Raw genomic sequence first — 27,019 nt, forward strand, 5'->3', positions numbered from 1 at the left:
ATACACACAAAACAGCACACACACATGAGACGTGACTGTGGGAGTGTGCGAGGGCCTCAGGTAAACGACAAAAAAACATTGAAAATCACATATTCACTCGTTCATATTTCTCGTGAAGGGTCCGCCACCTGTTTCTCTCCATGGAGCTGTTATGACTTTATCTGGAATGTTTCACAGTATGGCATTAAACCTTTCAATCTTTCTTATCTTCATGGAGACTAAAACCACAAAACCAGACCAAGTTACAGGTCAGATCTGTGGAGAGGCGACCCCGCTCACAGTCACAATGTTGTTTTTCGAGGTATTTTTGAGCTCTAAAACCACCTGTAATTAAATAAATGTAAAGTAGAGCTGTTTAATGTCACACTGTGGAACATTCCAGACAGAGCAGTGACATCTCCATAGAAACAAGCAGGTGATGGACCTCCAACCCAATACATTACCTGCTCATTTAAGGTTTTCTTTTCTTTTTTTAGTTGCTATTAGAGCTGTTATCATTCAGAAGTTGTCAATACGATACACACCTCGATACAGTGAGCATTCAATTTGATTCAATATATTTCAAATTGATTCAACACAGTTCAATAAAAATATAGTTTAAATCATGACTGCGACACTAAAAGTCTTTGTTAAACCACTTCTTGTGCAAAGTTCATATGAAACACAAACAGTTAAAATGTCAAATGTGTCACATAAACAAATTTCCTTCCACTAAACAAACAACAAAACCGTAGCACTGTGACAAAAAAATGAGTGAAATATATCAAAAAATATTCTTGGTGATATATTGATACAGCAGCCCACAATATTGATATTGTAATGTCACATTCAACGAAATAATAAATACATATTTCAGTATTTTTGTACACCCCTAAGTTGCCACTGTAAATAGTTTTCATTTTATCACCACATAATGACGTCACAAGGTGGAATATTTTTCCAATAAAAAGCCAGATTTTGTAAATCAGCTAAAAGTGCATAGTGTAACTTTTCTGGAATGTTTCACAGTATGGCATTAAACCTTTCTATCTTCATGGAGACCAAACCAGACCAAGTTACAGGTCAGATCTGTGGAGAGGCGACGCCACTCACAGTCACAATGTTGTTTTTCGAGGTATTTTTGAGCTATAAAACCACCTGCATTGAGTAAATGTAAAGTTTAATGCCACACTGTGGAACATTCCAGGCAGAGCAATGACATCTCCAGAGAAACAAGCAGGTGATGGACCCCAACCAAAAAAAATAAAAAATCACCTTTAGCGCACTTATTATTCTCATCGTGTTATCAGAATCAGTTTTAAGAATATAAAAGTCTCTTCTTCAGTTTAAAATCAAGGTTGAAGTTTCATTCTCAGATGTTTACTGGAGAATTTTATTGGTTTGTTGGTGGGACTCTGATGACATCACGACGTGCCTGATGCCAAATATGGGCGTGGGTGGTGTGACTGTTGCTGATCCGAGTTTGTGTGTTTCCGATGACATCACAACATGTTTAATACAGATGGAGATACAACTGAAAAGACTCCAGTTAAAAAGAGATCTCTGTGATAATGGAGCACAGGAGGATCTTGTTTCTTTCATTCACAAATGTCTGAGTAACTCGTTATTATTAGTCAGTCTATATCTTCAAAGCTCCAAATGCCAAATTCCAGTTTGTGATGTCATGAAGTGGTAGTTGTCAAGTCAACAGCTCCTTTTACCTTTAGTTCAGTAGATTGTCAATTCCAGGGCTGAAATGATCCAAATGATTCTAGTAAAGGTGTGTGGAGTTTAAAAACACAGTGGAGCACTTCCTGTATTACCACATGACATCACAATGTGGAATAAAGTCTTGGGTTTCTTTAGTTTTTTTTTCTGTTTGAGAAAAGAACTCCATCTCACTAGCACAAGGTTCCCACTTTTTTCACTGACAAACTTTCAAAACTTTTCCATGACTTTTTTAGGACCTGACATGATGTTTTTGAATTTATTGTCGTCTCTTTTAAACAAAAGGTGCAGACGTTCAGAAATAATCCAAACAGACTCATGAGAACTTAACAGAACACTGGAGTTGTGTAAGAGATACTAAAATTCTGTGACTTTTTCAAAACTTTCATCAAGTTTACAAAATTCCATGACTTTTCCAGGATTTCCATGACCATTTGAACCCTGACCACATGACATCACAAGGTGGAACAGAGTGTTTTCTGTCTGAGAGAAGAACTCAGTCTAAATGTGCAGGTTTGTGTGTTAAACATGTGAATGAAACAAAACACAACTCCAGGTGTGTTTGTGATGAAGAAACGACATTAGAACATGAATCAATAAATCGTGTATTATGGGAGCTTTAAATCATGTGGTGATACAGGAAGTGCTCCACTGTGTTTTTAAACTCCACACACCTTCACTAGAACAGGGCTCCCACTCTTTTTCACTGACAAAATTTCAAAACTTTGTGAAGTGAATTTTCCATGACTTGACAGTGTAGAATTGATCAGAGTTTTAGGGCTAAATCTAAATGTGAACTCTTTCCACTCTCCTTATGGTTTGGGATTAGTTTTTGAACAATCAAAATCCTGTCAGTGCATTTATTGTCGTCTCTTTTAAACAAAAGGTGCAGACGTTAAATAAAATAATCAGAATAGTGTCATGAGAACAGAACACTGGAGCTACATCAAAGAGATACTAAAACTCCATGACTTTTCCAGGCGTGGAAAATGACATTTTCAGTTTCCATGACTTTTCCAGGATGTCTGTGACTGTAGGAACCCTGACTATATGACAAGGTCCCAAGGTGGAACAGAGTGTTTTCTGTTTGAGAAGAAGAACTCAGCAATGTACAGGGGCTGTTCGTGTATTATGGGACCTTTAAAGAACGTGGTGATACAGGAAGTGCTCCACTGTGTTTTTAAACTCCACACACCTTCACTAGAACAGGGTTCCCACTCTTTTTCACTGACAAAATTCAAAAATTTTTCTAATTTTTTCCATGACTTTTTCATGACCTAAAGTGAATTTTCCATGACTTCACAGCACCTACATGTGTAGAATTGATCAGACTTTTAGATCTAAATCTGAAACGTGAACTCTTTCCACTCTCCTCATGGTTTGAGATTATAATTTTTTAACATTCAAAATCCTGTCAGTGCATTTATTGTCGTCTCTTTTAAACAAAAGGTGCAGATGTTCACAAATAATCAAAATAGTCTCATGAAAACTTAACAGAACACTGGAGTTGTGTAAGAGACACAAAAATTCCATGACTTTTCCAACATTTTCACTGAATTTACAAAAAACTTTTCCAGGCCTGGAAAATGACATTTTCAGTTTCCATGACTTTTTCAGGATTTCCGTGACTGTAGAACCCTGACCACATGAGTGTTTTCTGTTTGAGAAGAAGAACTCAGCATAAATGTACAGGGGTTGTTGGTGTATTATGGGACCTTTAAAGAACGTGGTGATACAGGAAGTGCTCCACTGTGTTTTTAAACTCCACACACCTTCACTAGAATCATTTGGATCATTTCAGTCCTAGAATTGCTGATCTTTACTGAACTAAAGGTAAAATGTAGCAGTTCACTTGAAAACTACAGCTTCATGACATGAGCGTTTTGAGCTTTGGAGATGTAGACAGACTAATAATAAACATTACTCAAACATGAATGAAACAAAACACAAGTTCAGGTGTGTTTTTGAGGAGGGATCAACATTAAAACATGACCTAAAGCTCACAGGAGTCAGTGTTGCGTCGTGTTGGACCTTTAAACTCTCTTAATCCAAATGAAAGCCACTTCATTTAGTCCAACACAATAGGAAAAAAGCTGCTACTTTACTCTTTAAGCGATCTTATCTGTCCACATTTGGTATAACGAGCTATTAATACGCTCATTGATTATGGGGGGCCGAGGGGAGATGAAAAGACGAGAGGAGGAAAAGAGGAGAGGAAGAGGAGGAGGAGGAGGGGTGAAGGAGGCAGCAGCAGATTGTGGAGTGTGACAATGGACTAAGCTGCTCTAAAGAAAGGGTTAAGAGCCAGGGGAGCGAGAGGAGAGGGGGAGAGGGCGGAGGAGAGGAGGAGGAGGAGGCGGTGGTAGGTCCCTTGAAGTAGGAACCATGGAGAGTGAGGGGGAAGGGAGGAGGAGGAGGGGGAAGGATTTGGGCAGAGCGCAGGGACACGGGAGCGCCATATGGGTGAGCCAGAGCTGCTTCAGCCCGGACACAACACAGACGAGAGAGAAAGAGGGAGACGCCTGCCAAACGATGAAGGACAGAGATGGAGAGAACGAGGAGGAACGTGAAGAAGGCAGAGAGAAAGAAAGAGGGAGAAAGGGACAGAAGAGAAATGGAGGAAGACAAAAAGAGAAGGACATATGGATAGAATAGAATAAAGTGGTATGTAAGTGAGGGATGGAGAGAGAGGGTAGAAGAAAGAGAGAAAAAGGGGCAGGTGAGAAAGGGAGAGAAAGAGAGAGGGAAAGAATATGAAAGAAAAAAAAACAGAGAGAGAGAATGGGAGGTGAAGGGATGGAGAGAGCCAAACCATAAAGCAGCGGTCGCCAACCTTTTTTATACCACGGACCGGTTTAATGTCAGAGAATATTTTCACGGAGCGCCCTTTAAGGTGTGGAGGATAAATACGACAAAATAAAATGACACGACCAACACAAAAACTGTGGTCTTTTGTAAATATAGTAATAAACGTTTCCAAAGACGTGTGTTTTTTCTTCATTTTGCAGTTTGTGGGTTTAATATTAGTGTTAATGTGTCACGTGACTGAAACACACATCTCGACATGCACCAAGAGGGAGTCAAGAGTCACTCACAGACGGAGATAACAGAGAGAATTTGGTCATTTTTCAAAATAAAACATTGTTCAAACTCGGATAAGAAATAAAACAGAAATAATGTAAGTTCTAATTCTGTCTGTGTGGCCCAGTACCAAACGACCCACAGACCAGCACCAGTCCTCAGCCGGGGGCTTGGGGACCGCTGCCATATCCTCAATTTACACCAAAACATAACAGCGTAAATGCAGCAGCAGCACACACATGCAGGTTTGTTTTTCATTTTAACCGGTCGGACAATCACCAGCAGAGTCATACACGCGTCCACTGTCTGTCATTACTCTACACGCCGCTCAAAGTAGGGTAAAGTTCTCATTTTTAAATCTGTCAGAGACAGAAAATAAACATGTGGTGTCAAACTAAACTTCTGATGTCCTTTCAAAATCCGTTGTGTGAGGAGCTGGAGGACCGACTCATGATGGACATGGAAAGTTTACAGCCGCCGAGGATAAATATAAAACACTTGACCACATCAGACAGAAACTTTACAATTAAGAATATCAAAAATATAATCTGTCAAATACAATAAACCAAGATACAGGTCAGATCTGTGGAGAGGCAAACCCAGCCACTTCCAGTAAGAAATGCTGTTTGTTATTTTTATTTATTTATTTGCCATTGACTTTGTATTGGTTTTTATCATGGATAAAGACACACATTCAAATCAGACACATCCAAACAAACACACAGACACAACTATGTCATACAAAGTCAGATCTTTTTGTCCATACAGCAAACATTTTGGTCACCAGTCTCTGTCTTGAGTTTAAATGTAATCTTCCTTTGCGTACATACATCAAGTCAGTCCATTCATTTATTGAAGATGTTCCCTAAAACATTTCGACCTTCCGTTCCTTTTTTTTGACGGCCAGACTGCAACTTTTTCAATGTATTTTTGAGCAACAAAACTGAAATAAATACTACACCGGAAAAAAAAAAAGTAAAAATGACTTAAATTAAGAACATTTCACTTTATTTGAGTTGATTCAAGTTGACAAGTAAACACAAATGAGTGTGTTTTTCTTAACTCAAGCAACAGTTGATTTTGTTTCTTATTTTAAGTGCAATCAGATGTATTTTCATATTTTAACTACAAAAAGTCTTGTTCCACTGGCACAACATTTTACTTGTCAAGTGAAATTAACTCAAATCATGATAAAATTCAAGTCATCTTAACTTATGACTTCTGAGATTTAGTTTTTTGCCATGTTCAGATGTAGTTTTTTGTGGTGTTTAGATGTAGTTTTTTGCTGTGTTCAGATGTAGTTTTTTTGTGGTGTTTAGATGTAGTTTTTTGCTGTGTTCAGATGTAGTTTTTTGTGGTGTTCAGATGTAGTTTTTTGCTGTGTTCAGATGTAGTTTTTTGTGGTGTTCAGATGTAGTTTTTTGGCGTGTTCAGATGTAGTTTTTTGCCGTGTTCAGATGTAGTTTTTTGCCGTGTTCAGATGTAGTTTTTTGTGGTGTTCAGATGTAGTTTTTTGCCATGTTCAGATGTAGTTTTTTGTGGTGTTCAGATGTAGTTTTTTGCCGTGTTCAGATGTAGTTTTTTGTGGTGTTTAGATGTAGTTTTTTGTGGTGTTCAGATGTAGTTTTTTGCGGTGTTCAGATGTAGTTTTTTGTGGTGTTCAGATGTAGTTTTTTGTGGTGTTCAGATGTAGTTTTTTGTGGTGTTCAGATGTAGTTTTTTGTGGTGTTTAGATGTAGTTTTTTGTGATGTTCAGATGTAGTTTTTTGCCGTGTTCAGATGTAGTTTTTTGTGGTGTTCAGATGTAGTTTTTTGCGGTGTTCAGATGTAGTTTTTTGTGTGTTCAGATGTAGTTTTTTGTGGTGTTTAGATGTAGTTTTTTGCTGTGTTCAGATGTAGTTTTTTGTGGTGTTTAGATGTAGTTTTTTGCCGTGTTTAGATGTAGTTTTTTGCTGTGTTCAGATGTAGTTTTTTGTGGTGTTTAGATGTAGTTTTTTGCCGTGTTTAGATGTAGTTTTTTGCTGTGTTCAGATGTAGTTTTTTGCCGTGTTTAGATGTAGTTTTTTGCCGTGTTCAGATGTAGTTTTTTGCCGTGTTTAGATGTAGTTTTTTGTGGTGTTTAGATGTAGTTTTTTGCAGTGTTCAGATGTAGTTTTTTGCGGTGTTTAGATGTAGTTTTTTGTGGTGTTCAGATGTAGTTTTTTGTGGTGTTCAGATGTAGTTTTTTGTGGTGTTTAGATGAAGTGTTTTGTGGTGTTTAGAAGTAGTTTTTTGTGGTGTTTAGATGTAGTTTTTTGTGGTGTTCAGATGTAATTTTTTGTGGTGTTCAGATGTAGTTTTTTGTGGTGTTTAGATGTAGTTTTTTGTGGTGTTCAGATGTAGTTTTTTGCCGTGTTCAGATGTAGTTTTTTTGTGGTGTTCAGATGTAGTTTTTTGTGGTGTTCAGATGTAGTTTTTTGTGGTGTTCAGATGTAGTTTTTTGCGGTGTTCAGATGTAGTTTTTTGCTGTGTTCAGATGTAGTTTTTTGTGGTGTTTAGATGTAGTTTTTTTTCTGTGTTCAGATGTAGTTTTTTGCGGTGTTCAGATGTAGTTTTTTGCTGTGTTCAGATGTAGTTTTTTGTGGTGTTTAGATGTAGTTTTTTTTCTGTGTTCAGATGTAGTTTTTTGCCGTGTTTAGATGTAGTTTTTTGCCGTGTTCAGATGTAGTTTTTTGCCGTGTTTAGATGTAGTTTTTTGCAGTGTTCAGATGTAGTTTTTTGCGGTGTTTAGATGTAGTTTTTTGTGGTGTTCAGATGTAGTTTTTTGTGGTGTTCAGATGTAGTTTTTTGTGGTGTTTAGATGAAGTTTTTTGTGGTGTTTAGAAGTAGTTTTTTGTGGTGTTTAGATGTAGTTTTTTGTGGTGTTTAGATGTAGTTTTTTGTGGTGTTCAGATGTAATTTTTTGTGGTGTTCAGATGTAGTTTTTTGTGGTGTTTAGATGTAGTTTTTTGTGGTGTTCAGATGTAGTTTTTTGTGGTGTTCAGATGTAGTTTTTTGTGGTGTTCAGATGTAGTTTTTTGTAGTGTTCAGATGTAGTTTTTTGCCGTGTTCAGATGTAGTTTTTTGCGTTGTATCTGAGCTCGATTGCAGACCATTACAGACATAACCACATCTCCATGGAGACAAGCAGCTGACAGAGCCTCCACCACAAAAGTTCCACAGTGGACCTTTAAATAAACGCAATGCGAGCTCACGTGATTATTAGTGCACTACAAATGTGCATGGATTAAATATTCATGTGGAGCTGCAGCGTCGCGTGAGCCTCGTCCTCCTCCTCCACCTGTCAAAGTTTAAACCAGCGAGCCTGTCCCCCTCTGCCTCACAAACGCTCTCCTGTGTGTGTGTGTGTGTGTGTGTCTCCTGCCGTCGTGCCGTTGAGCTAAGACCTTGCCCTGGGGAGCCGCCATTGATTCCCCCCCCTCCCTCCTCCCTCGCTCCTCCGAACTTCAGACCAGCGAAGACGAGACAGCAGCAGTGACAATAGGACCAGAGGGGGGAGGGGAGGAGGAGGAGGAGAAGAGGAGAGGGGGATGAAGAGGAGGAGGAGAGGAGGAGAAGAGGAGGAGGACAGGGAGAAAGGAAGGAGAGATGGACGAGAGGCAGAGGAGAGAGAGGCGAGGGAGACAGGGAGGAGAGGAGAAGGACAGGAGAAGTGATAGAAGAGAAGAGGAGGAGCGAGGGAGGGAGGAGGAGAGAGGGAGAGGAGAAAGGAGGAAGACAGGAAAAGAGAGAGGAGGAGAGAGGGAGGAGAGGAGAGGAGAAGAAAGGGAGGAGAGACAGGGAGGAGAAAGAAAGGGAGAAGACAAAGACAGGAGAAGAGAGGAGGAGAAGAAAGGGAAGAGGAGAGAGGAAGAGGAGAGAGGGAGGAGAGGAAAGGAGAAGAAAGGGAGGAGAGACAGAGAAGGCGGGAGAGGGAAGAGAAAGAGAGGGAGAGGAGATAGTGGAGGAGAGGAGGAGAGAGGGAGAAGAGAAGAAGAAAACAGCAAGGAGGAGGAGGAGAGGGAGAGAAGACAGAGGGAGGAAAGGGGAAGAAAAAAAGGAGGAGAGAGAGAGACGAGAGAGAGGCGAGGGAAACGGAGGAGAGGAGAAGGACAGGAGAAGTGATAGAAGAGAGGAGGAGAAGTGAGGGAGGAGAAAGGGAGGAGAGACAGAGGAGGGTAGTGGTGGTAAGGAGGAGGAGAGATGGAGGACAGAGGGAGGAAAGGGGAGAAGAAAAGGACGAGTACAGAAAAGAGAAGGAGGAGTGAGGGAGAAGAGGAGAAGAAAGGGAAGAGAGACAGAGGAGAGGAGATAGTGGAGGGGAGGAGGAGAGGAAAATGAGGAGAAGAAAAGGAAGAGAGAGAGATGATGGAGAGGCGAGGAGACAGGGAGGAGAAGGACAAGAGAAGTGACAGAAGAGAGGAGGAGCGAAGAGGAGAGGAGAAGAAAGAGAGGAGAGAGAGAGGAGAGGAGAGGTGGAGGACAGAGGGAGGAAAGGGGGAGAGAAGGAAGAGAGGAAAAGAGGAAAAGCTCCTTTAGTTCACTAGAGTCTTTTAAATCTGTCAAATTTGAAATGATAAGGATTTCTACCTTTCAACCTTCCTATCATCATGGAGACCAAACCAGACCAAGTTACAGGTCAGATCTGTGGAGAGGCGACCCCGCTCACAGTCAGAAAAAAAAAAAAAAAAAGAAAAGCAGGCATTTTCAGATTTGTGAGAAAACAGATGTTGCATATGTTAATAGCGATGAGAAAAACATGAACTTTTCGAGTTAAAAAAGCAAAAAGAAAAGTACAGTATCATCTCATTTCTCTTCTGCTCAAAATTCACCAAAATCTCCCATGTATTTTGTAAAAGTGGAGTGTTTGAGCGACAGGAAGTTTGTTCAATGGATTCAGAACAACAAAAAAAAACTTTTCAAAATGATAATGAGCAGAGATTAAACCTAAAACCTGCTCCTGACCAAAACGAAGTCTGATCCAAACTTTTCCATTCACAGGTGGTGCATGTGAAGTATATATTCATAAATTCACACAAAAAGAACCACCTGATGATGTCACGTAGTGGGACCAAGCATTCGAAGCTTTGCAGTGTGTTCTTATGTTAACACTGTCTGATTTTATAATGTTGTTTCCTTTTTTAAAACAGACCTGAAGTTGTGTGTTGTTGCATTCACACGTTTAACACTTCTGTCAAACTGAAAACGCCCTGCTCCACCTTGTGATGTCATATGGTGAACAGGAAGTGCTCCACTGTATTTCTGAAGCTTCGCTAGAGTCACTCTCACTCCTCGGTGCACCAGCAGGTATTGTCGTCTGTCTGTGGCAAATCAGTTCAATTAAAGGTGCATTATGTGACTTTTTAGTTTGGGGTCTGTCATCTTTTTTTTCCATGGAGACGTCATTGTTCTGTGTGGACTGTCAACTCAAACACCACGGTTCACTTTCATTTAGCTCGATTACTTTACTCACAGCTACAAATGTGTGGATCTTAATGACTGTGGTAAAGTAACAGTCACTTTCAGGGTGACAAATGCATGTTACTTCAATCAGACTCAGGTCGACTTGAATGAGACTTGAGTGTTTTGTTTCTTCAGCATTTTCTGAGTCCTAAGTGCAAGGCCTTTGTTGAGTTGACCTGGAATAACTCAGTTATATTATTTTATTGTTACACTTGATAATGTGTTTGAACTTAAGCTGGACAAAAGTTTTTTTTTTTTTTGTTTTTTTTTAAGACTAATAAATATTCAAATCCTTGTGCACCTGCATTATTGTAGAATAGAACCTGTTTTAGTCTAACTTGTGTATAGAAGTAACATTTAAGTAAGTAAATAAGTCTTTATTTATATAGCGCTTTTCACAGACATTTTTTTGTCTCCAAAGAGGCTTTACAGAGCATTATTCAGCATTATTCATTCGCTCTATACCTGGTGATGATAAACTACTATTGTAGCCACAGCTGCCCTGGGGCACACTGACAGAAGCGCAGCTGCCATGCCACTCGGCACCATCAGTCCCTCCGACCACCACCACTCACACATACACCACTTTCATACTAGGCAATGTGGGTGAAGTGTCTTGCCTAATTGATTGATTTAACTGACCTTGACTATCAACTGTTCTGGAGAGCTGGAGCATGTTTTGGGCAAACCGGAGCTCCCAGAGGAAACCCATCCAGACACAGGGAGAAACATGAACACACAGAAAGGCCCGGGCGACCCGGGGATCGAACCCGGAACCTTCTTGCTGTGAGGCATGAGTGCTAGCCACCATGTTCAATTCAAGGCAATCGGTTTCTATGGTTTTACTAAATAAGATGAACTTATTCTTCAAGTACTGAACTACTGTACTAAAGTTCTTGAAGTTCTTCTCACTCGTCCAGGTAGAATCCAGAGCGAGGAGAAAATTCAGTTTGTGGACTGGACAAAAGTTAGTTTAGTTGAAGTCGTTTCGCAGCTCATCCAAGCTGCTTCTTCAGTTCTTTTCAGTTCTCCCTGCAGATATAAGGAAGTGTCCACCAGCGTCTGACCAGAACTGAAGAAGCAGCTTGGATGAGCTGAGAAACGACTTCAACTAAACTAACTTTTGTCCAGTCCACAAATAGAATTTTCTCCTCGACATCTTAAAGTACAGGTTACTTACTAAATTCAAGGCAATCGCTTTCCTAGATTTGTTCAAGTAAGATTAACTTCCTCCTAAAGTAAAAGTTACTACATATTTCAGATTTGAGGAACTGACTGATTAGTTGACTCAGCTTCACAACATGATTCTATGAATGAAAACTAAAGTTCACTTCACTCTCTGAGTTTGGTTTGATGAAAGAGGAATTTACTGAACACTACACTGAGGAATTACTCAGCTCAGCTTTAGATTCACACTCCACTTGAGTCAAAATGTTCAAGGCAATCAGTTTCCCAGGTTTTAAGAAGTAAAGTCGACTAAGTTAGATTTTACAGTGTGGAATGTTCCGCAGTGTGACATTAAACAGTTCTACTTTACATTTATTCAATTACAGGTGCTTTTAGACCCTAAAAATACCTCAAAAAACAAACATTCTGATGTGAGCGGGGTCGCCTCTTCACAGATCTGACCGGGAACTTGGTCTGGTTTGGTCTCCATGAAGATAGAAAGGTTTAATGCCATACTGTGAAACATTCCAGACAAAGCATAACATCTCCATGGAAAAAAGTATTTCAAGGAGCCTCCACCTGAAAAATTACACAATGCACATGACATCACGAGGTGGAAGAGAGCATTCTGAGCTTTAGACATGTAGACAGACTAATAATAAAGAGTTACTCAGACAAGTGTGAATGAAACAAAACACAAGTCCAGCTCTGTTTTTGAGGAGGAAACAACATTGGGACATGATTTAAAGCTTCACAAGAGTCTATTTTGCTGAATATAGGGAGTTTAAAAATGATTATAAAAATCATATGTAACATTAATTTCAGTCAATTTGATACTAGTGCAAAATTAAAGAGGTCTCAACAAAATGAAACTAACATCTGAAAGTAAAATGTGCTTTTTGTTGTCTTTTTTTCCATCAATTTGGTCAGTTTAAAATTTGAATAACAGAGTAACTCAGACAAGTGTGAACGAAACAAAACACAAGTCCAGGTTTGTTTTTGAAGAGGAAACAACATTTGAACCTGACTAAACCTCACAAGAGTCTATTTTGCGTAATATAGGAGCTTTAAATCATAATTACTCAAACCAGTTTTTCATAAGGATCATTAAAAAAAACCAAAATGCAGCAAATCCTCTACGGCCCATTTGCTGCATGTCACTCACCTCCCTCTCTCCTTCTTTCTCTTTCTCTCCCTCTCTCTCTCCAGCCTGTTTTCTGACATTTCCATCTTAAAAAAGAAAAAAAAAAAAAATCTACATTCTAAAAATAATCTTGGAGTGTGATCTGATGCGCGTGGGTGGTGGGTGAGCGTGCAGGCCTTTTACGTTTGTTTATGCCACACAGTGGGAGGGAGTGAGGGAGGGAGGGGGCAGGCGGTGTCAGGTGCGGCGGGCGGGGGGCGGGGGGGGCGAGGGGGTCGGGTGCTGGGCTTGGGTGCTGCTTGGGTGCTGCTTGGCGTATTTTACTTATCTGTACATGTGTGAAGTGACGAAGAAAGGGAAAGGCGTGTGGGGGGGTGCAGGAGCAGGCGGTGTTGGCATGTGCAAAACTGTCACCAACATCAGAGCTAGCATCGCACACGTAGCCGTAGCCGCGTCGCTAGCTCTCGCGCTATTATTAACCGGCAGCTAGCATCGCGACGTACGACGCGCGGACGCCAATATGTTCCAGGGACGCCTCCCCGGTTTCCTGCGACGAAAACAAGGAAATACACAAACACGCCGCTTGCCAGAGATGGATTCCAGAGTTGTCATGGTCCCGCCCACTTACGGTGCACGGGTTTGATGGACAGCTGGGGTTGAAGGAGGGGGAGGTCTGATCTCACCAGGGACGGATGATGCGCTTAGAAAACGGTGACATGTTCTATATATAAACACAGTGTATACGCCGGACTGTACGGATCTACTGACAACATATAGGAGCGTTAAGGCTTAAGTGTTGAGGAGAGACGCGGGGGAAGCCACGACTTTACCACAGAAAATCACACTATAGATCAAATTAAAATCAGGATTCTCAAGTGTGAGGCAGGTGTTGGCGTTCTGTACGTGGGAATCAAAGAAACATGGCGCGAACAGGAAGTGGAACTGTCTTCAGCCGATCTAAATCAGAGGTGCTCACACTTTTTCAGCATGTGAGCTTCTTACAAAATGACCAAGTCTTAATGATCTACCTAATACAAAGTCAAGCAAACTGCAGTGAAACACTCTGTGCCCCTTTTTTGGACCCTCACCCACAGTTTGAGAACCTCTTCTTTAAGAGAACTTCCTCTGGCACTTTACACAAAACTATGAAAATAGGTAAGATTTTTAAACCTGTTTTTTAAAGTTCCAAACTGGAGTTACATTCTTTTCTGGTTTTGCAGTGATATTTACCAGCCTCTGCACATTTACCAAACCAAACGCACATCGTGACAAATATGAAAAATGCATAGGGAGCGTGTGTATTTGTGATGCGCCGTAGAGTCTCCGCAGGTTTCAAATGAGCGCACAGGCTGCACTGAGACGCCCCACACGCTCCTGCACCCGCTACAAGTTTATTACCAACAGCAGCGGCCGTAATAAAATATGATCACACTTGTTGAGTGTCAGACCTCGAGTGAGACACAAGACCGAGTCCAAACGCGAGTCCGAGACGAGACACAGCGATCGATCGGTAGATCGCGATCGACTTATTGAGCACCCCTGATCTAAAGTTTGTCCATGTTTGAAAAAAGCTGTACTTTTCTGATCACAGTTACGAGTTTTAAAGAGCTCAATTTCAGATAATGATGAATTTGAAATAGAAATTATGGAAATTAGAATGAATTGATTTGGATTGTTTTTAAATGTTTAATGATGAACTGGACTGTGGTTATTTTGAGGAGACACTGTTCCTGATGAAATACTGTTGTTGTTGGTTTAAAGTAAATAGTTTGGAAGATGGAAAGGAGCTTGGAGCTAAATGTGGCTCAGAACATCTTTTCTCTCAGAGGTGGATGTTTTCTGTGCATTTATCATCCATTATTGTATTGAACTTATTTACTGTCAAGATCGGCAGCTCCATCCAAAATAATACAACCAGAATAATGATGGCAGCGCCCACGGCAACTTCCAGAATAAGTTGCATGGATAAAGGAAATAAATATAAAATGTGTATGTACCAGCTCATAGAGTTATCAAAAGTGTATATATTAAAAAATCTCATACTAATTGACTCCAAAACTAGAATTGAAACTAGATCCTCATTTTTCACAGGTACCGATACTAAAAAAGTCACATTGGTAGAATAGAAATTAACTTTTGCTGAAGGTTTAGAATGATGTTGAGCTGGATCTGAAGTATCAGAACACATAGCCCAGTACACACACATGGACCAACATGAACCTACTGCACCACTGACCTTTACACACATATAAGACACATGGCAGATGTCTCCAACCAGTTTACAAAACAAAATAGCCACAAAGCTTCTAGTTTAGTGGTCACAAAAAATGTAGCATATAAAAGAGCCTCAGCGAGCCTTAGATAAAGTAAGTAAGTAAGTGTTTATTTCTATAGCACTTTTCACAGACATATGTCACAAAGACACTTTACAGAGCATTTCTTTTCTCTCCACACCCGGTGGTGGTTAACTACTATTGTAGCCACAGCTGCCCTGGGGCAGACTGACAGAAGCGCAGCTGCCATGCCAATAGGTGCCATCAGTCCCTCCGACCTCCACCATCACTCACACACACACCGCTTCATACTAGGCAATGTGGGAGAAGTGTCTTGCCTAAGAACACAACGACAGTTTATGTGACTGATGCTCCACTGTAGCATCTGATTTTCCCAGCATCTCCCATCCAAATACTGACCAGGCCCGGTCCTACTGAGCTTCTGAGATCTGACGGGATCAGGCTTTGTCAAGTCGGTATGGCCACCATTTCCCGGGACAGTTTCAGTTTTAAGCCTGTGTCCCCTGTTCCATCAGATTTATACAAAACCACTGATTAGTCGCAGTTTTATAGAAATGTCTCAGGTGTTCCTATTTTTGACCAATTTGATCTCTGTCAACAGTAAAAAGAGACATAAACTGTCATTTGTTTAAGTAAAATACAGAAAAGCTGCTTAAAAATGACCAAAACAGACAGAAAATGTGACTAGTCATGAATGGGCCGAGTGCAGGAAAGTTTTCCTTTAATTCCGCACTCGTTTCACCATTTTATTACCAACCACCACAAACCAGGGCTGTCCCAGTTTTAGACATTCTAGTCACCCAAAGTTAGATGCTTAAAAACATAAACCATGATCCATTTATTAATGCATAAAGTTAGACATCAAAATGACACATGTACAATGATAAAGAGCATTGAATTTTTCATATACAACTAATCTTGGAAGGAAGTGGAGAGCTTCCTGTAGCTCCAGAGCTGCAGGTTGGAAACTCCTGACATATGGGAATAAACTAGTAAAAAACTAGTACTAGAAAAAACTAGTACCATTAAATGTAAAAAAAAAGAAAGAAAGAAAGTAAGAAAGAAAGAAGAGTTGTTATTATTATTATTATTATTATTATTATTATTAGCCTCTCTCTTTTCCACCACATTTTCTAGCATTTCCATCTTTAAAAAAGAAGTAGAGTATAGAGTAAAAAAATCTAATCGGAAAAAAACAAAAAAGAAAAAAAAACTCTATTTTTGTTCTTCCCCTAGTCCTAAACGAGTGAATCCTGCATCATCTCCTCACATCTGCTCCAACACAAACTTCCTCCAAATCCCGCTCCACACACACACGGCGTTCGGCTCGTTCCAGATGTACATTTTATTCTCTCTGATTTCATGAATAAGAATCAATAGTGCGTTTGAAAGCTCCCAGTGACAGGTACACCCCGCACCTGCCGTGGTTTGGTCCTGCCGCTGCACCGGGGGGAGTTAAACACAAACCCTCCCCCCCTTCCTCCGCAAACTCACAACCAACCAGCTATGAAATAAAGCTACAGGAATCATCGCCATGGTAACCAACAGTAACAGACCTTCAGTTTGTTCGGGCGGCGGACATGTTGTGACTGTCTAATTCTTCTCACGCAAACCAATCTAGAGAGACGTTTTATCGCAGTTTTGTTTAAAGGTGCACTGTGTAACTTTTCTGGTGAGGAGACCATTGCTGAAAATGTTGCACCGTGTGGCTTTAAATATATTTATCACACATCAGTTCAACTACAGGTGTTTTGTTGCTAAAAAAGAAAGAATATTTATTGTCGTAACTTCACATGTATTTTAGAGTAAATTTTGTTTTGTCCCAGGACAGATGTATTGTATGTAGTGAAGTGCGTGGTTGGCATGCTAGTTGATGTTAGCTTTACTCCACTCTGGTCTCTGGAAGTTGTGAAAAGCTGTTAGAAACTCATCATGGTGAATAATTAGGATGCTCTGAATACATAAGGTAAGTGAAGAGGAACTTTGGACCACTGCAAACTGTTTGTAATGCTCAGTCTTAGCGCACACGGATCATTCTGTAGAGTAAATAAAGTCAGAGTTTGCGCCGTCGCTGTTGATGCTGTTGTCGGGCTGCACAAGTTGAGCGTCCACACTAAAATCTAAATGATGGTATCAAAGAGGAAACATAAATGTGTTTTCTGTTATTAAGAGTGTGTTTTAAGTGTCTGCACAGTCTCTGTAGTCGACGTTTTACCCGCCCTGCTCCTTAACCTGCTTTCTCTCTAAATATCGCAAATATCGTAAATATCGAGAGTGTTGTATATCGTTCCCTCCCTAGTACCAGCTATGCAACCCCTCCCCGTCTCACCCCCCCCCCCCCCCCCAAAGACAAAAGAGAGGGAGACAGCTCGTATATTTGCAGGCAGGCGCGGGGGAGCGAGGGGCCGCTGGAGCTCCAGCATGTGTTTTATCGTCTTCGGAGACAAGGATATCGGTCAAGAAGATAGACCACTCCCCGTCTCCCCCAGTGGACCACAGCGCTGCGCAGCTTAATGCCCCCCACAGAAAAACACACCACGGCATTATGGGTAAAACCACCTCCCGTCTGCTTAAAGGGCCTGTATTACGAGAAATTGACTCTTGTGAGCTTTAAAGGGCCAACGTTGTGTTCCTCATCACAAACAGACCTGCAGTTGTGTTTTGTTTGCACATTTAGGCATTTAGAGTTCTTCTTCTCTGAACTGAAAACACCGTTCCACCTTGTGATGTCATGTGGTGATACAGGAAGCTCCAATGTCTTTTTAAACTCCATACGCCTTCACTGGAATCATTTGGATGATTTCAGTCCCAGAATTGTCAATTTCTGCTGAACTAAAGGGAAAATGTAGCTGTTCACATGGAAACTACCACTTCATGACATCACAAGGTGGAACAGAGAATTTTGAAATTTTGTTTGAAAAAATAAATGTGAAGCTGTAATTTTCCGGTCACAGTTATGGGTTTTTAAGAGCTCAATTTCAGAGGCTGGGACTTTTCAAAATGACTGAATTTGAAGATGGAATTTAAGAGTATGAATTTTGAAGATAATGATGAATTTAAAATCTTGTATTTATGGAAATTAGAATGAATTAATTTTGATTGTTTTAAATGTTTAATGATGATATTTTAAAGAGACACCAGAATTGCCCATTTCTACTGAATTAAAGGTAAAAGGAGCTGTTCACTTGAAAACTACCACTTCATGACATCACAAGGAGGAACAGAGAATTTTGAGCTTTGGAGATGTAAACAGACTAATAACAAAGAGTTACTCAAACTGTATGAAACAAAACACAACTCCAGCTCTGTTTTTGAGGAGGAAACTACATTATAACATGACTTAAAGCTCACAAGATAATATAGGACCATGTTACCTCCCATTCCACCTTGTGATGTCATGAAGAAGTATTTTCCATGTTAACAGATCTCTTTTACCTTTAGTTCAGTTAAGATCGGCTCAAAATGATCCAAATGTTTCTAGTAAAGGTGTATAGAATTTAAAAACACAATGGAGCACTTCCTGTATTACCACATGACATCACAAGGTGGAGCACAGTGTTTTCAGTTTAAGAGAATGTGCAGGGTTTGTGTGTTAAATATTGTATGTGTAAATGAAACAAAACACAAGTCCAGGTCTGTTCATGATGAGGAAAAGACATTAGAACATCCAGTAGATCAGAAATCAGAGTAATATGGAGCGTTTAAAAATAGTCCTACATTTGATATTTGTATGAGTTTGTAGAGTAGCGCTGGGTTAAGCTCAGTAAAGGCGTATGAGCGGGAGAGGAGGGACTCGGGGGGCGGCAGGGGGCTGCTGTGTGGGCATGGACAGGCTCCGCTGGGACAGAGCAGTGTGGGAGAGGTTACACTGAGCTTTGGAAGTTTAATGTACACAGAACAGGGACTTTTGGAGGCTTTTCTTGTATCTAAACACACGATGCCTATACTATTATACACTTGGTGGGCTGCTCTAAAACGATTGTCTTTTTGTTGCAGCTTAGTCATATTGAGTAAGTTTTCTGGTGAAAGATAAGGTTAAGTGTTATGGTTCTTTATTGTATTGTATATACAGACATTTAGCTGCATTTGACCCATTCCTCATCCTCCACCCAGCGCTAGATCTTAGTCGGTTCTGTTTTATGTGGAGGATTTGAGTTGTTTTGCATGTTTTGGGTTGATGGACGAAACTCAGACACAGAAAGAACATGCAAACGCCACAAAGAAAGACCCGGGACAGAACCTGAAACCTTCTTGCTGTGACACGACAGTGCCCTCCACTCAGCCACCGTACTACTACTTTATTCATGTTATGATGAAGTTGTTACCCCGTTATGATGAAGACACTGAAAAGTGTTTGTCTTTAGGACGCATGTGTACTGGACTTTATGTTGCAGTACTCAGAATACTGTGTATACATGCCTCAATATCCTGGTTACTATCAGAATATTTCATCTAAGTCAGTATCCCGTTTATGAGAAATCAGGATACTGGCTTATTCGGGATACTGAAACTGGAATACTGCGCATACATGTAACAACTGGGATAATGATGTGCATGTATATGCTCTCACTGAAGACACACAGATGGTGCACCCCCCGTCAGAAAAGTTACATAATGCGGCTAAACAGAAAGTTTAAAAAACAAAAATGATGCACTGGATGCTACAGAACTGCACAGATTGTCTGTTTTTTCTTAGTACAGAACATTCACCAAAACGAGAAAAATTCACTGAAATCAGGAGCATTACTGGTGTTCAGATTCTAGATCGTGATGATATCCGACTCTAGACGAGAAAAGAGACACATTTCCCATCGATCACACTGAACCCTGCCATGAAATATCCCAAACACATTTCTCTTAGTGACAAGAACTTACAGTATAACAACTATTGCTGGTCTCATTATTGATTTTATCATTTTTATTCATTGATTTGTTATTATTCTATTATCTGTTGATTCTATTAGTTCCTTTCGTTTGGAACATGATTCTGCTGACTTTTCACTTAAATATTTGCACTTCTTGTTTATAAAATGTGCTATACATAAAGTTGGATTGGAAACCACACACACATACACACACACACACACACACACACACACACACACACACACACACACACACACAGACACACACACACACACACACACACACACACAGACACACACACACAGACACGCACACACACAGACACACACACACACACACACACACACACAGACACACACACACACACACACACACACACAGACACACACACACACACACACACACACACACACAGACACACACACACACACAGACACACACACACACACACACACACACACACACAGACACACACACACACACACACACAGACACACACACACAGACACACACACAGAGGATTTGATGGGGCAGACTTTCAGATCCATGTGTGAAGAGAGTTGTTAAATGTGAGCTCCACAAACAGAAGCGCCTCTAAACTTAGACTGAGCGGGTGTTTCATTTTGGGTGAGAATTTCACAGGCAATATTCACTGTGAGCACTGCCAGGGCCAGAGCGGGCACAGAGCGGGCACAGAGCGGGTACAGAGCAGGCACAGAGCAGGCACAGAGCAGGCACAGAGCGGGTACAGAGCGGGTACAGAGCGGGTACAGAGCACAGGCACAGAGCACAGGCAGGTACAGAGCAGGTACAGAGCAGGCACAGAGCAGGTACAGAGCGGGTACAGAGCGGGTACAGAGCAGGTACAGAGCAGGTACAGAGCGGGTACAGAGCGGGTACAGAGCAGGCACAGAGCAGGTACAGAGCAGGTACAGAGCGGGTACAGAGCAGGTACAGAGCGGGCACAGAGCACAGAGCAGGCACAGAGCGGGTACAGAGCAGGTACAGAGCAGGTACAGAGCAGGTACAGAGCGGGTACAGAGCAGGTACAGAGCAGGCACAGAGCAGGTACAGAACAGGTACAGAGCGGGTACAGAGCGGGTACAGAGCGGGTACAGAGCAGGCACAGAGCAGGTACAGAGCAGGTACAGAACAGGTACAGAGCAGGTACAGAGCGGGTACAGAGCGGGTACAGAGCAGGCACAGAGCAGGTACAGAACAGGTACAGAGGGGTACAGCGGTACAGAGCAGGCACAGCAGTACAGAGCAGGTACAGAGCAGGTACAGAGCGGGCAGAGCAGGTACAGACAGTACAGGGCACAGAGCGGGTACAGAGCAGACAGAGCAGGTACAGAGGGTACAGAGCAGGTACAGAGCGGGCAGAGCAGGCACAGAGCAGTACAGAAGGTACAGAACAGGTACAGAGCGGGTACAGAGCGGGTACAGAGCAGGCACAGAGCAGGAGCAGGTACAGAGGTACAGAACAGGTACAGAGCAGGTACAGAGCAGTACAGAGCGGGCACAGAGCAGGCACAGAGCAGGTACAGAGCAGGTCAGAGCAGACAGAGCAGGTACAGAGACAGAGTACAGAGCGGGTACAGAGCAGGTACAGAGCAGGTACAGAGGTACAGAGCGGGTACAGAGCGGGTACAGAGCGGGTACAGAGTGGGCATGGATCGGGCACAGAATGACACAGGACCTGCAGAGAGTGAGAGGGGGAGGAGGAGGCTGGGGTCTCAAGACTCATTTTGGAAAAGTTTGAACACATCTTTAATGCTCAGATTTGAACTTCTACAAATGTACATCACTTTGTATTGATACTTTCACACTGGGGCTGTGACTACTACTACTACTACTACTATTACTAATACTATTACTACTACTACTACTACTACTACTACTACTACTACTACTACTACTACTACTACTACTACTATTACTACTACTATTACTACTACTACTACTATTACTACTACTTACTACTACTACTTACTACTACTACTACTACTACTACTACTACTACTACTACTACTACTACTACTACTACTACTACTACTACTACTACTACTACTACTACTACTTACTACTACTACTACTACTACTACTACTACTACTACTACTACTACTACTACTACTACTACTACTACTACTACTACTACTACTACTACTACTACTACTACTACTACTACTACTACTACTACTACTACTACTACTACTACTACTACTACTACTACTACTACTACTACTACTACTACTACTACTACTACTACTACTACTACTACTACTACTACTACTACTACTACTACTACTACTACTACTACTACTACTACTACTACTACTACTACTACTACTACTACTACTACTACTACTACTACTACTACTACTACTACTACTACTACTACTACTACTACTACTACTATTACTACTACTACTACTACTATTACTATTATTACTACTGCTGCTGCTGCAATTGCTACTACTACTACTAATACTACAACTACCTACTACTCCTACTACTACTCTTGCTGCTCCTATTACTATTGCTACCTTACTACCACCTACTCCCACTACCCCTACACCTACTCCTCCTACTCCTACTCCTTACTACTCCTTACTACTATTACTACTATTACTTACTATAACCATTACTTCTCTACTACTGTTAATACAAAATGAATTTTCACATTTTCAGGTCATGGTCTTGTTTAGAAGACTGATTTTCAAAATAAAAGGTGAGGGTGTCATTTTATGTGTGAGACTTTGTGTAACAGTAAAAATCATCTCACGTGTTGTTCTAGTTCCAGAGAAGTCTGCTCTTTCTGGTCAGAGTGCGTTCAAATAAAGCTCACATCAAAGTCCAACAAAGCCCCAGACAGAGCAGTGCCTCCTGTTAGCCTTTCGATACTTTTGACATCCCTGAGCCGTACTGCGGTTTCGTTTTCCATTCAAAGTGTCCGCGCAGCACATGTCAGGGTGTGTGTTTGACTGACAGACGGCGGGTGGAGGTGGAGGGTGGAGGTGTGTGGAGGCAGGGGGCATATGTCCGTCTCTCTCCCCGCACACGAGCACTCTTCCCTGGGGTACGCACACTTTAAGCCCCTGCCCTGCTTTATATTCCCCCAGCTCCAGCCCCAGATCAATCCAAGACCCCAAACCCCCCCGACACACACACACACACACACACACACAAGCACACACACACACACACACACACACACACACACACACACACACACAGTGGAGCTGCAGAGGGCTGGTGGCACAGAGCGAGCAGCCTGGGTCATATTAAAAGCCAGTGTGTGTGTGTGTGTGTGTGTGTGTGTGTGTGTGTGTGTCGCTCAAGTCTGTAAAGCTCCATATTACACTATTTCCTGATCTGTGTTCTAATGTCGTTTCCTCATCGCACACAAACCTGGACTTGTGTTTTGTTTCATTCACACATAAAGTATTTAACACACAAACCGTGCACATGTAGGCTGAGTTCTTCTCTCAAACTGAAAACACTCCAGTGTGTTTTTAAACTCCACACACCTTCACTAAACTCAACTGGATCATTTGACTAGAAATACAAATCTTTACTGAACTAAAGGTAAAAAGGTCCTCTATACCTTTTACTTGAAAACTACCACTTCATGACATCACAAGGTGGAACAGAGCATTTGGAGCTCTGGAGATGTAGACACACTAATAGTAAAGGGTTACTCAAACATGTATGAATAGAACAAAAATGTGAAAGTGTCCAGCACAGGGTCGGGTTCCTGCGGATACCAGGTAATGGTTCAGCCTGGTTTAGTCCTGGTTTAGTCCTAGTTTAGTCCTGGTTTAGTCCTGGTTTAGTCCTGGTTTAGTCCTGGTTTTGTCTTGGTTTAGTCCTGGTTTAGTCCTGGTTTAGTCCTGGTTTAGTCCTGGTTTAGTCCTGGTTTTGTCTTGGATTAGTCCTGGTTTAGTCCTGGTTTAGAACTGGTTTAGTCCTAGACTATTGGGAGGGTAACAGGAGGAATGTTAACAGGGCTGGGACGTGCAGCTTTAACTTTGATATAATCACAGGTTAACAGGCGGGTGTGGTGTTGTACTGTGAGAGTGCGGGCGGGTGCAGGTCTCCAAAAATGGACCGGTGCAGGACTCTGGTAAAAGCTCAAGGCACACTGACTGAATATATTACAAGTCCTTTATTGCATGGAGGGACACCAATGCATTTCAACCAGCAAGTTGATCTTGGTCAGGACATAAGGGTGGAAGAGAACCTGCAGGTGTCGTTAAATACAATGACATATCAATCACATGACATGATCCAATAACTATAGGAAAAAGAAACAAAAAAGGTTGGCCAACCATGAGGAAGTATAAGTGATGGGCAGATCCACAGAACAGCAACAAGACACACAGGACATGTTGGAGACAGGCAGGTGTGTCCATCACATGTGCAGAGCTCTCAAATATATGAAAATACACTGGACCACAGATCAGTACAGTAATATGCATTAAGACATTGTCAAGAAAGTCTTAAAGTTTTAACGTTTCAGAGGAACATGGACTACTCCAAATCGTCATTTAAGCCCGGATGTTGATGGTCTTTAATGTTGCTCTTGGTCTGTTTTTGAGAAGTAACAACATTATAATATGGTTTAAAGGTCCCATATTATGCAAAATGAACTTTTGTGAGCTTTAAGTCGTGTTATACAGTTGTTTCCTCCTCAAAAACACACCTGGAGTTGTGTTTGAGTAACTCTTTATTATCAGTCTGTCTACATCTCCAAAGCTCCAAATGCTCTGCTCCACCTTGTGATGTCATGAAGTGGTAGTATTTAAGGGAACAACTTCTTTTATCTTTAGTTCAGTAAAGATTGAGAATTCCAAGGCTCAAATGATCCAAATGATTCTAGTGAAGGTGTGTGGAGTTTAAAACACAGTACAAGTTCTTGGTATCACCACATGACATCAGAAGGTGGAACAGAATGTTTTTCAGGGTTTGTGTGTTAAACATGTGTGAATGAAACAAAACACAAGTCCAGGTCTGTGTGTGATGAGGAAACTACATTAGAACACGGATCAGGAAATCAGAGTAATCTGGGGCCCATTACTGCGCTGCACACAGACTCTAGATCAGATCAGGCTGGTGGGTTTGAGTGTTGGACATTTCCGGGTGCGTTTCGAACATGTGCAGACTCTTATTTGTGTCCAAGAGAATTTATAGTTTCCTGCGAATGTGACTGTGATGTGAAAAACACGAAGCCCAAACTAATACAGACAAGATGGCAGAGAACAGGAGAATAGGAGAACAGGCTGCTGCTGCTACAGGCTCTGGGCTCCTTCAGTGAGGCTGCTTCAACTGCTTTTTCAACTCAACTCAACTTTATTTCTAGAGCACCTTAAAAACAACACAGTCGACCAAAGCGCTGTACACAAGACAGGACACAAACAGTGACAAACAGAGTGACAGGAAAAGAGTCAACCCTCAAACTCAGTTAAAAGCCGAGGAGAAAAAGTGAGTCTTAAAGCAGACAGTGAGTCAGCTTTGAGACATTACCATTCCGATTTCAAATGTGGAATAAAGAAACTGTGGAAAACACGTAACTGTATCAAAAATCAGAAACTAGAATCAAAACTAGATCCTCATTTCTCACAGCTATCAATACTAAAAAAGTCCAACTGACAGGACAGAAAAGAAGATCTCCTGAATGTCTTTAGAACGATCTGGAGTCTGAACAGGTAGAAGAGTACATAGACTAGTATACACACATGGACACTATGAACCTACAGTGTTGGGGAGTAACAGATTACATGGACCAGAGTTACGTAATCAGAGTACAAATTATGAGTAACTGTATTTGGTTACAGTTACTGTTTCAATGAGTGGTAATTGGATTACAGTTACTTGGTTCAAATAAATGGATTACACAGCAGTATTTTCCTGTTTTCACATTTTGGGCTATATCCCTCCCTTTTTTTTTTTCTTTTTTTCGGTAATTCCACTCATTGCCGGACACTAAACCAGGTCTAAAACCAGATCTAAACCAGATCTAAACCAGGACTAAAACCAAGACTAAACCAGGACTAAACCAGGACTAAACCAAGAGTAAACCAGGACTAAACCAGGACTAAAACCAAGACTAAACCAAGACTAAACCAGGACTAAAACCAGGTCTAAACCAGGTCTAAAACCAGGTCTAAACCAGGACTAAAACCAAGACTAAACCAGGACTAAACCAGGACTAAAACCAGGACTAAACCAGGTCTAAACCAGGTCTAAAACCAGGTCTAAACCAGGTCTAAAACCAGGTCTAAACCAGATGTAAACCAGGACTAAAACCAAGACTAAACCAGGTCTAAACCAGGACTAAACCAGGACTAAAACCAGGTCTAACCCAGGTCCAAACCAGGTCTAAATCAGGTCTAAAACCAAGGCTAAACCAGATCTAAAACCAAGACTAAACCAGGTCTAAACCAGGACTAAAACCAAGACTAAACCAGGTCTAAATAAGGACTAAACCAGGACTAAACTATGTCTCAAACAGGATTTAACAGGACTAAATCATGCTGCGTGGACCGTGTCTCCTCCTCTTCTATCAATAATATTCAGTAAAGTCTGGTTTTTTTCATTTCTTTTATCAGACAAAACATCTTATGTTATGATTTCCTCGTCTTTTTTCTCTACAACAAATCAAGTAATTCAAAGTAATCAGATTACATTACTCACTTTAAGTAATTTAATGGATTCTGTTACAAACTACATTTTGGGGTATGTAATCTGTAATCTGTAGGGGATTACATTTTAAAAGTCACCTTCCCAACACTGGGAACCTACCTGCACCACTGATGATTACACACATATAAGACACATGGGAATAGAAAAGCCATTTTGAAAGTCTATTGTGTAACTTTTATGGTCCCTCAAATGCTTTTCTCCACAGAGATGTTATTGCTTTGTCTGGAATGTTCCACATTATGGCATTAAACCTTTCTATCTTCATGGAGACTAAACTAGACCAAGTTCTAGGTCAGATCTGTGGAGAGGCGACCCCACTCACAGTCAGAATGTCTGTATGTTTGAGCTATAAAACCACCTGTAATTGAATAAATGTAAAGCAGAGCTGTTTAATGTCACACTGTGGAACATTCCAGGCAGAGTAGAAACAAACAGGTGATGAACCAACCAAAAATCAACTCACAAAAAGTTTAATGTTGAAAATGACATTCTACTGTTTAAATAAAGAGTGTTTTATTTGTATGTATTTATTTATTTATTTAATTATTATCATTGTGGTGTCTAGGGGTGAGC

At 41.1% G+C, this 27,019-nt stretch overlaps 1 protein-coding gene across 2 annotated transcripts in view; it reads right to left on the reverse strand.

Annotated features, from left to right (window-relative positions):
- LOC110162786 (DENN/MADD domain containing 1B) overlaps nt 1-27,019 on the reverse strand; it is a 378,748-nt gene that overhangs the window by 218,285 nt on the left and 133,444 nt on the right. The window lies entirely within an intron of this gene.

Source organism: Boleophthalmus pectinirostris, unplaced genomic scaffold (genome assembly GCF_026225935.1).
Source record: "Boleophthalmus pectinirostris isolate CB_2022bp ecotype Guang Dong unplaced genomic scaffold, ASM2622593v1 HiC_scaffold_7, whole genome shotgun sequence".
NCBI lineage: Eukaryota > Metazoa > Chordata > Actinopteri > Gobiiformes > Gobiidae > Boleophthalmus > Boleophthalmus pectinirostris.